Genomic DNA, 10,551 nt, shown 5'->3' on the forward strand with positions numbered 1-10,551 from the left:
GCCAGAGGAATTCAGCTTCAGAAAGACCTAACATTTGATGAATGCAACTGGAGTTTACAAACAGTTTTGCTCAAAGTAGTGATGGGGAGAGACTGAAAATACCAGGTATTTATTTTTGGAAAAGTTGACATGTTTGAAGTTTGTATTGTGAATTAATGTTCTCATTGCTTTTTTCTAATTTGAAATATAACCATCAAAAAAAAAGGGAGCATACTCTAAAAACACCATCTGTGTGAATATAAGCATGTTCTAACATTCTTAGCTCGCTTTGTTCATGAATATTGCGTTGCTTTGTTTATGATATTTTGTAAAAAGTAAAGAGAAGGATCATGAATGCATTTGAAAGAAATTATCCATTCTTAATCAAACATTCTTCCAGTGTTACTGTAGCTCTAGTAAAAGGCAATGTTTAATGATCAATGAGATGATTAAACAAGCAGTAATGAGATTTGCTTTTGAAGCAGAGCAGCTTAGAGAAGTAATCATCTACAGAGAAGTCTGCAATTTGGGGGTTTTGAGTTTAGCTGATACCTTTTTTTCCTCTGCTCCTGACAGCAGAGAGCTTTCGTGCATAGAAGGGTGAAAAGCATCGGCTGAAAGATTAATCTTCAAATTGCAACATGGAGAGCAAAACCAGTAAAAGCAGACCGTTAGAGACAGTTCTTCATGTTCAGAAGTGGTCTCTTGGCGTTACTCATAAGAAGTAGGAAGGTTCATGGTGCAAGTGGTTGTATATGAAAGACCCTGATCCAAAGCCCAGTGAAGCTAGTTTAAGGACTTATGCTAATTTCAGCAGGCTTTTGTCGCAGGTGCTGGTTCTACGCTTGAGAATATGAGCAGGGTTGTGACAGCTCATTTAGTTGAAGCATTTGGAATTACTTTTTCTAGTGCGTTTGCTTCACCATTTCATCTAAGTAACACTCAGTTCTAAGTTAACTGGCAGACTATTTACTCTTTATCTTTATCTTAGCACTGCTATTTATGATAACCTGGCCAAGGTAAGAAAAACTCAGTTATGCTATAGAATGCATTTATCCTAATAACTTCTCCAGCTTAGCAGAGAATCAATGACACTCTTTCCAACTCAAAGGGAGTTACATGAATACATGACATTTAAGCACAAATTCTTGATGAATAGCCAGAGGGTCCATCTACTCAGAAGATGCAGTTCAACACAGAGATGCAGAGCAGATATCTTTGGTATGTCAGCTGATAGCTGACCCGTACCCGTTTGTGGTCTCTGTACTGATGCTTTGTTTCCCATTACATCCTGCAGAAATTGCCTCATGGAACCAAAAAAAACCACATAGCCAAGTCAGGGCCAGTCAGCTGCTTTTATTATTTCAATTAAGGTTTTGTTATCCCTCTGTAAAAGGGAAGCAATAGTTAAGAAATAAGTATCTGTGTACAAGTTGCAGAAGATAAGAGAGCTTTGTTCTTGATTTCACGCATATGGTCAAAGTATTGATGGAAATTGGAGATGTTGTGTGTTTACGTTTGGATAGTTAAATCACGAGGTTTCGTTCCCTTGCGGACCTTTGCAATTGTATCACATTGTGTGAATGACTACGTAAAGGAATCAGATGTACTTTATGAGTAGGAGAATAGTCTGTGATTCACAGAAGTAGGCCAATGCAATTAGTGAAATGTAAAGCCTTGTAATGTCATGTAATATGTGCCGTCTGCCAGATTCTGTCCACACCATTTTCAGCAGGGATAACATTATACAAACGTGTTGCTTAACAAGCAAATATCAAAAGCTTTTAAAAAGAAGCCTTCTTAAAAACACTAAGTTGCTTCATCTCATGAACAAGACTGGATGGTCTCACTAGCAAGCCCCCGGAGAGTTCTGAGCAGGTACAGGACCTGGGCAGGAAGGGCACACTCCCTGTTTGCAGATACGCACTGAAAGGCTGAAGGAGGAGAAATTCTTCACTTCAACCTTTTGAAATGTAAGAGTTCCCCCAAAAAACAATCTCTTCATGCCATCCTTTGTGATTCAAAAAAAAAAAAAGAATCATTTGGTATCACAAGCATTTTCAAGGGAAGGAAGGAGGATTGAGAAAAATAGGGTTTAAAAATTTTGTGGTTTTTGGTTTTGGGTGGTTTTTTTGGTTGGTTATTGTGGTTTTTTTTCTTTTCCAGATTATTGCTATAGGAGAAATTTTCTGTTCCTCGAAGTATGTTGGGGCAATCTGGCAAAGTGAGTGAGGCAAAAGGATAGATGTCTAAGCCTTAGTTTTGCTACCATGCAGTAAAGCTGTAGGTGCCTTGTGAAGCACATATGTGAAATAAGTGAAATATTTCATCATTCCTGAAAACTAGGAATGAAGGAATGAGGTGTCCCCTGTGGCTCCAGTAGTGACTTTCCAACAGCAACTGCTCTAATCATGACAGAAACCAGTACTGGTAAATCCAATATAAATGCACCTTAAATTAATTGTTTCCAGATGACAGAACTTACCCTGTTCTGTAGCTAGCCTACATCTAAAGCTCACTGTGTCCCCAGTGTACTGGTATGCTGAAGGATGTTAGAGGAAGTATACGTATAACATAAATAAGAAAAAACCTATAGAATATAGTACATGGGGAATGAACTTGTTAGGTGGAACACAGGATGTCTTTGATTAATTGTTGATCTTGAGGAAGAATTAACACCAAGGGACTGAGGCAGTTCTTGGAACCGATTGCAGGGACAGGAAGAAGGAATGGTGAATCTCTGTGCACCAGGAACAAATTTGAACTCAAAAACCAAGGAAGTTTTGAGTGTGGAAATCAACAGAAAATTCACAGAAGTGAATAAAAAATTACCTTGGATTTACGAGCAAGGAAATAATCCATTTATTCTTTTGTGCTTAAGGAGAAAGGGACCCTGCATGTTCTTCTCAAATTCTGTGGTAAAATAAAAATAATCTCATGTTTGGATTACTGGCTGTTCTCCTTCCTCCTTGAATTAAGCTGCAATCTGAAGTGCTTAAACAGAAGTTACTCGGGTGTTCTTTGTCTGAATTTGTACTAGGTATGGAAAAAGCGAAGTAGGTAGGTAAAAGGAGTTTACCCTTCTCTAGTCTTCACCCCATTCATTTGTCAGATGGTTTCTGAAGCTGCAGACAGACAGTTTTTGCCCAAGCACAGCTTGATCACATAGCACACATAGCGTGGTGTGCTCCCAGATGAGCTGGATGTGCTGCTGCACATGAGCCACACGCAGCACATGGTGATGCTTCTGGCTGGCTGAGGCTTATGGGGACTTCAGCTAATGTGTGCTGCCCTGCCTCATGGTGCAATCACTTGGCCTCACAGCCTTTTGTTTGCATCCTCTTTTGGGTCAATGTTGTATTCAGAGCTGTGGGAATGTCTTTAAGGGTACTTGCTTCCAGTTGCTTAAAGCTCTGGGTGCAAAGCCACAGGTAACCATGGTGGTAGGCAGCTTCATTCCTGATTTTCCCATAGAAAGCAAAGAAGCACAAAACTAGGTGTGTAGACCTGGAGGCCATTTCTAATCCAGCAGTTGCTGAGGCTCAGAATTGAATAGATTAAGGCAGTGTCTTTTGTTTAGTGGCTTAAATTGCAGCAGAAGGGGGAGCAAGCTAGTGTTTGTTTGACATCAGACAGGTGCAAACTGCAAAACTCATTAAAAATTAACAAATACCAGGCATGATTAGAATCGGAATCAGCTGGGAAGAGCTCTGCAAGGAGGGCAACAGGGTTAAAAAATGTCCAGCTTGAGGCACTGGTTTCCAAATCCTTCCTACAACTGAATGTCAGAAAACCAGCCCATGATGGAGATGAGCTAAATTCTCTAAGCTGAGGTAACTTTTCCTTTCCCCCATGCCTATTGCTATCTGTGTCAGTTCTGGTGATCTTCCATCTGTGGATGGAGACAGAATAGCGTGGAGCCTCTGGTTTCAAACTCTCCTCTTGCTTCTTCAAAGAACAGAAGGATGTCTGTCCTTTTCCTTTTCTCAGGTGCCAGACAGCACAAAACAGCCCTGCTGGCGTGGTGCATGGAAGGATGATCTGGGACTAAATGCAATTTCAAAGAGCAACCATGCTCTATTCTCTCTGTGATAACCAGACGTAGTGGTAACTATGAAAGCACAGAGCAAAACTGCAAAGGCTCTCTCTTCACCCTGCTTCTATAGAGACAAAATGGAAGAAATGCTATCCTTTCTGGTAACATGCTCATTTTAGCTTTAGGGAGATATTTGGAGGTATTAGTAAGTGCCTCAGATACATGTGTTTAGAAAAGATGTGCCCATCATCAGCAATCAGCCAGAGATATTTGTTCATAACAGTACAGTTTCGAAATTAACACGGGCAGCACTAGCGAAGTGGCATAGCTGGAGAAAGTCACGTTTGGGTAATACAGAATCATAGAATCACAGAATGGTTAGGGTTGGAAGGGACCTCAAAGATCATGTAGTTCCAACCCTCCTGCCATGGACAGGGAAATCCTCCACTACACCAGGTTGCCCAAAGCCTCATCCAACCTGGCCTTGAACACTTCCAGGGATGGAAGTGCGTGATGGTTTGATGTGTGCGCGGGGATTCTGGTGGCAGGAGAGGGGATTTGCTCCCTGTGACCTCCCTGGTTCTGGCCACCAGATTGGAACTCCCATCCCCCTCGGGGCTGAGCCAATCGGCGCCTCTGCGAATTGCCCTATTTAAGTTGGGACAAAGGAACCGGAAAAGGTGCTTTGCCCAGGAGCGAGGACAGAAGGGAGGAGGGCACTGCCCTCACTCCCTGGCTCCTGGCTGGGCATCTGCCTGCGCCAGGCCGGCGCCACTCACCGAGGATGGCAGTGGTGGAGCCGCTTGGGGAACTTGGGGAGTGCTCCACTCCCGGGGTGCCCACTGGGCTGAGTTCACCCAGAGAGGACTGAGATCTGAGAGAAACGGCCACACTGACAGGGAGTCAGTGAAGATGGAATAGGACGAGGTGTGCCGGAGCTGAGTTTCCCCTGCAACCGGTGGCAGGACGGCAGGCGGCCCCCCTGCAACCAGGACGGACTCGGTGGAGCAGAGACCCACTCGCTGATCGTGGAGAACTCGCATCGGAGAAGGGATGCTGAGCCTGAGGACGGTCGTGTTGGGACACACGACAAGGTAGAGAGGCATCTAGAGTCCATGGGATGACCCACACCAGAGCGAGTGGCAACAACTCCCGAATCCGAGACTGTGGTAAAGCCCACACTGGGGCAACCCGTGGGGGAGGATTGCATCCTGCGGGTAGGACTCATGCTGGAGAAGTTTGTGGATTTTCCTTGTGAGTAGGAGATCCACTGGAGCAAGGGAAAATGGTGTAAGGACTCCTCCTCCTTTGAGAAAGGAGCAGCAGTAACAGCACGGAATGAGCTGACCTGCACTCCCCCAGTCCCTGCCCCCTGTGCTGCTGGGGGGAGGAGGTAGAGCCGGGAGGAAAAGGAAAGGGGGGGGAGGGGGAACGTGTCGTTTTTAAGATCTGGCTTTGTTTCTTTTTATCCTGTCAAGTAACCGGTTTTGTTTTCCTTTGTCCTTTTAAGTAACCGTTAATAAATTGTTTTGTTTTGAGAAAGCCAAGTCTGTTTTGCCCAGGACCATGGTTGGTGGGTGCTCCCTCTGTTCGTGTCTTGACCCTCAGTCCCTTTATTACATTTTTCTCCTCTCCACTTTACTGGAGAAGGAGTGAGAGAGTCGCTGTGTGGAGTTTGGTTGCCAGATTGGCCTAAACCATGACAAAGTGTTATGATCTTATATAACTGTGATCTTATATGATCTTATATAAAACCAATTCAATTACTGTTTTCTGTCAGTGCAAAATTATTCATTAACTTCAAGTGATTTGAGCTTTAATTCGTATAAAGACCAGAGCTTGCTCTGTTAGGATTCCTGGATTTGTCTTTTTTTTTTTTTTCCCCCTCAACATAAGAGAAAACAATGCAAAATGCCTTAGACTTTCCAGAGACGAGGCTTTCAAGGTCATTATCAAGGCTTTTATTGCCTTGCCAAAGTCAGAATATGTTCCACCCTGCTGTCACTTCCCTTGCAGAAGTCTGAAAGGATCAGGATTCCTATTTGGCGAGTTGTTTGTAAGAGGTTTCTGCTTTTGAATGCTTGGTCCTTCATCAATCACAATGTTATGAAAATGTTTATTTCCACCCTTCCTCTTCCTTCCAATTTTATTCTCAGGAGATAAGGTAACATAACAATCTTTGAGAAATACTAAGACTTTCAAATGGCCACTGTCCTTCAGTTCTTTGTTCCTCTCCTTTTTCCCGTGAACTGCAGACTTTTAAGGAGTGATAATCAGAAGAGGGCCTCTTGCTTTTGACAGGCACTGCCATATAAGTGACTTCATACATCCAGCAAATACTGACTGTGAGGACTGTAACAGGGCTGCACATATTTTTCTGTTAAATTTATAGTGGTTTTTTTTGTTTTTGATTTTGATATACAGAAAGTCTTAGTGGCAACCTGCAGTGCTATTTGCACAGCAGCTCACCCTCTATGTTTGCTTCATGTACTGGGAGTGTTACCATTGCACTACTTGGAGGGTTAGACAAGTACAATTAACACCTCACCAGGAACGTTTCTGAGTTTGAGTGCAACTGCTATTTGAGAGTCCTTTGTTAACAGAAAGGAACAAAAACACAAGCAAAAAGTGAAAAGACTTGAGTTCTGGAATGTTGTAGCTATTGATATTTTTGTCATTGTCTACTGTGGGAAGAAAAATACTTGGACATTGATGCAAAACATTTGATTTACTCATATATATTTTGGACCATTCCATCAGCCCTCATAAAATTCTAGGAAAATACAAATTGCTTGAGCTATGACTATTCTGATGTCTTATCCAAAATATTTGCTGTAATATCAAGGCTTTTGCAATATCATCTTTATCTGTGTGTTTTTCTTAAGAAAAATAGATTTTTCTGAGAGAGTTCAGTACCTGTGTAAGTTTTCCTTGTCTCCATGGTGGTGTTTTTGTTTTGTTTTGTTTTTTTACTGTTTTGATAACTAAGATAATTTTCTACCTGCAATTTCTTGTGGAGTTCTGACCTATTTAGCAATGTCTTGCTGTATGGCATGTGGTTTGACACACAATACTATTTTATACTAAGACTCAAAATTGTGAATATATAGCAGCCCACAACCAATAGAGGCTCTCCCCAGCCCTCTGTACATTAAATAATCCCTGCACTTCTGCAGGGGACTGAAACTGAGACAAGATAACATATCTGTCTGTTTTCTTTCTCGGTGCTAAGCTTTTCTGGAAGTTGTGATGAAACCACTCACCTGTCGAGACAATGCTTCCCTTTGTTTGTACTGATTCAGACAGCAGCAGGAAGAGAGGAAATCAGGTTGCAACACTGGGCTTGGAGGAGCTGACTGTGTTGTTAGGGTGGGGTTAAATATCAGACGTAGGGTTGCACCAGGCTGGTTGCATACCTAAAGATAAAGCAGAGATATTTGTCCAACCTGAAATGTTACACTGTCAGTCAGACAGCTTGCCTTCAGGCAGCTTCCTTACCTCTTTACCAACCTCCTGACCTGTCTGAATGAATGATTAAGTTTTTTCTTATCCAGGTAGTCTCTTGAGTTTATTAGAACTCACCCAAGCCATCCTTGTCTCATTTCTATCTCAGTCTCCTTGCTGATCTAAATGTAGCAAGAGCTGCTTCTTTCCCATCATGCAGCAAACACCAGTAGCTCAGAGCGAGCATGAGGTCCCTCCTCAAAGGGTGGCAGTCAGAGCTGGAGAGACGCAGTCTATGCTCACAACCAGGTGAGAGCTAAGACATTTGGGAGCTCACAGGCTGCGTACCGTGTCCTGCACAGATCCTTGCCTGTGTGCAAGCAGGCTTGCAGTCTTGGTGTACGCCTGAGAGACAGACAGGACTCACTCAGGTACTGCTGTCTTTTTTTCAGATGCAATTTGCCACTTACTCTCTTTTCCTGATTGCTGCGTTCTCTGACCCAAGTTGATACTGTATCATTTCCTGCTGTGAGGAGAGTGGAAAGCATACAGTCTCCTTAAGTAGTGAACACTATCTGCTTCTCACTGCAGAATGCATAATCCTAATAAATGGATTTCTTGTCTTCAAGCAATAGAAAAACATTGCAGAATACGTTCACCATACTGCGTACAGCTCTTCGTCCTTACTAAAATGGTCCCTACTGAGTACTTTCTGCTTTGAAATTTCCACTTTCGTTTAAGATGTTGGTAAACTTACTAAGTTCCTTTTAATTTTCCTTTTAGCCAATCTCTGCCATTATACAGACTTTCAGAAATACACTTCAGTTTTTCCTCTAAAGAAACAGCAAAATCATTGGAGAGCTCTTCTGACTTTTTTACCACAGTATTGAAAGAAATGAAAGTAGCTTTGTGTTCTTGATAGTTAATATAATATTTTGCAAACTTTTGAAAGCTATTGACTTAAAGTAATCGAAATTAAACTTGTACATTCATTTAAGGAAGTCAATATAAAAAAAAAATTAAGATGAACTGTTATCTGTCTACACTTTGCACTGCTGATCTCTTACCATGAGTAAGGATAATTCTGGCCAGAAAGGAAATGAGAAGAGTCCACAGATGGTAAAATCCAGCTAGCAAGGTAAGGATCTTTCTTTTCTGAGTTGTCTGTGCAGATTTCTATCCCCAGTAGAAGCTGAAGAGTGACGTTTCTCTTTCCAACCTGAGATGAATCAGTTACCTTCTGGTAGAAATCAGAAGGGGTAAGGACTTCAAAGACACTGCATGAGACACACCACAGTGCTCTGGACTGAAAGTACAATAAGAGTATATCTGGGAGTCGCTATATGTGCACATTGGTGTTTGAAAGCAAGGGAGAATTTTGTCACCTGCAGAAGTATATTTGTTGATTTAGTTACTCAGTGGCTCAGGAATGTATTTACATTCTTCAGGGGAAAAATAAAAGGTAAAAACTTTGGCACACGTCCTCTAAGTTTAGCATAGCTCACACTTTCTCCCAAGGTTTATTTTACGTAGGACTTTCTACACCTAAACAGAGAACTAAACTAAAAGCAATCATAGCCAATGGACGGATTACCTCTTTTAGCACAACGAGTTGCTGGAAAGAGGATTTGCCCTTTGTATGACTTTGGTTGCAAACGCTTTAGCCAACCACTAATGCTGCAGATGATGTGTTTGTTCCATTGCTGAAGCTATCTTTGACCTCGTTTCCTCACATTATTCACCAGCTGGAGGCTAATCGATAGGAACTATCTGCAGTTACTTGTAGCCCAGTGAAAACTACAGATGATGCAAAAATTGATGTTATATGTGGAAGAACCAGTAATAGGATCATTTTTTAGTGTTGCTGCTGTGGATTATGGTATTAATGTTAGAGTCATTTAAGTTGGAAGGGACCTCTTGAGATCTAGTCCAGCCCTTCTGCTCAAGCAGAGGCAACTAGATCCGGTTGCTTAGGACCACGTCCAGTTGGGTTTTTAATATCCTCACAATCTCTCTGGTCAACCTGTTCCTTTGTTTGACTACCTTCACAGTAAAAAAAAGTGTATTCTTGTGTTCAGATGGAATTTCATGTGCGTTAATATATAACCATCGCCTCTTGTCCTGTCCATAGGTACTGCTGAGCAAAGTCCAGCTCCCTTATCTTCACCCTCCTCCCCTCGGTTATTTATGTACATTAATAAGACCCCTTGAGCCTTATCTTCTCCAGGCTGAACAATCCCAGCTCTCTCAGCCTCTCCATGTATGAAAGAGGCTCCAGTTCCTTAGTCATCTCTGTGACCCTGAGATGGCCTCACTCCTGTAAGTCCGTATATTTCTTCTACTGGGATGCCCAGAACAGTGACTGGAGCTGATGAAGGTACGCTCACCAGAAGTGAGAACCTAAAGCTGTTTGCGGACTTGTGCTGTCCTCTGGGAAAAGTTTTGTAACCTAAGTAAATTATGCAAATTTAGGACTTATTCCAGGAAGGTGTTTCACAATCTCTCTCTCTCTGTAACACTTGATGCGAGCTCAAAAGACTTTTGAATCGTACTCAACAGAAATGTGAAAACGTCCTGGCCTGTTCATGATTAAATTAGACATAAAACCACTTATTCCTAAATGGCATCCTTGCAGTGGCCAAATGGTGATGTCAATTTTTAATAAACTGAATAGAGGAGACACATCATGGGTGTCAAAACCACTGACATTATGATCTATAGCTGTTTTTTCTCCTTTTGGTTATTGGGGCACAGTCTTGAAAGTGGTCTCTTTGAATTTGAAATCGGTGACTATCTTCCCAGTCACAGCATGGGAGGGTTATTTAGCAAGCCCTGAATCACTCTTTGATTCTGAAATAGTGAAGGCAGAAGCCTGGAAACAGTTAGATGTTCTTATGGATGACATACAAGAGGAAATGTAATTCTCAGCTTATGACTGTATACAATCAACCTAACTTATGGAAACGTATGAAAGTGCTGTTGTAAGTAGATTTCCCAGAAGAAATGTTTTACCTAATTCTTAGAGAGTGGTATCTTTCAAGCAAAGAGAACAAAGAGTGCTTAAATAAGTAATCCAGGTGTATTAGACCTCT

Source organism: Tauraco erythrolophus, chromosome 5 (genome assembly GCF_009769465.1).
Source record: "Tauraco erythrolophus isolate bTauEry1 chromosome 5, bTauEry1.pri, whole genome shotgun sequence".
Classification (NCBI taxonomy): Eukaryota; Metazoa; Chordata; class Aves; order Musophagiformes; family Musophagidae; genus Tauraco; species Tauraco erythrolophus.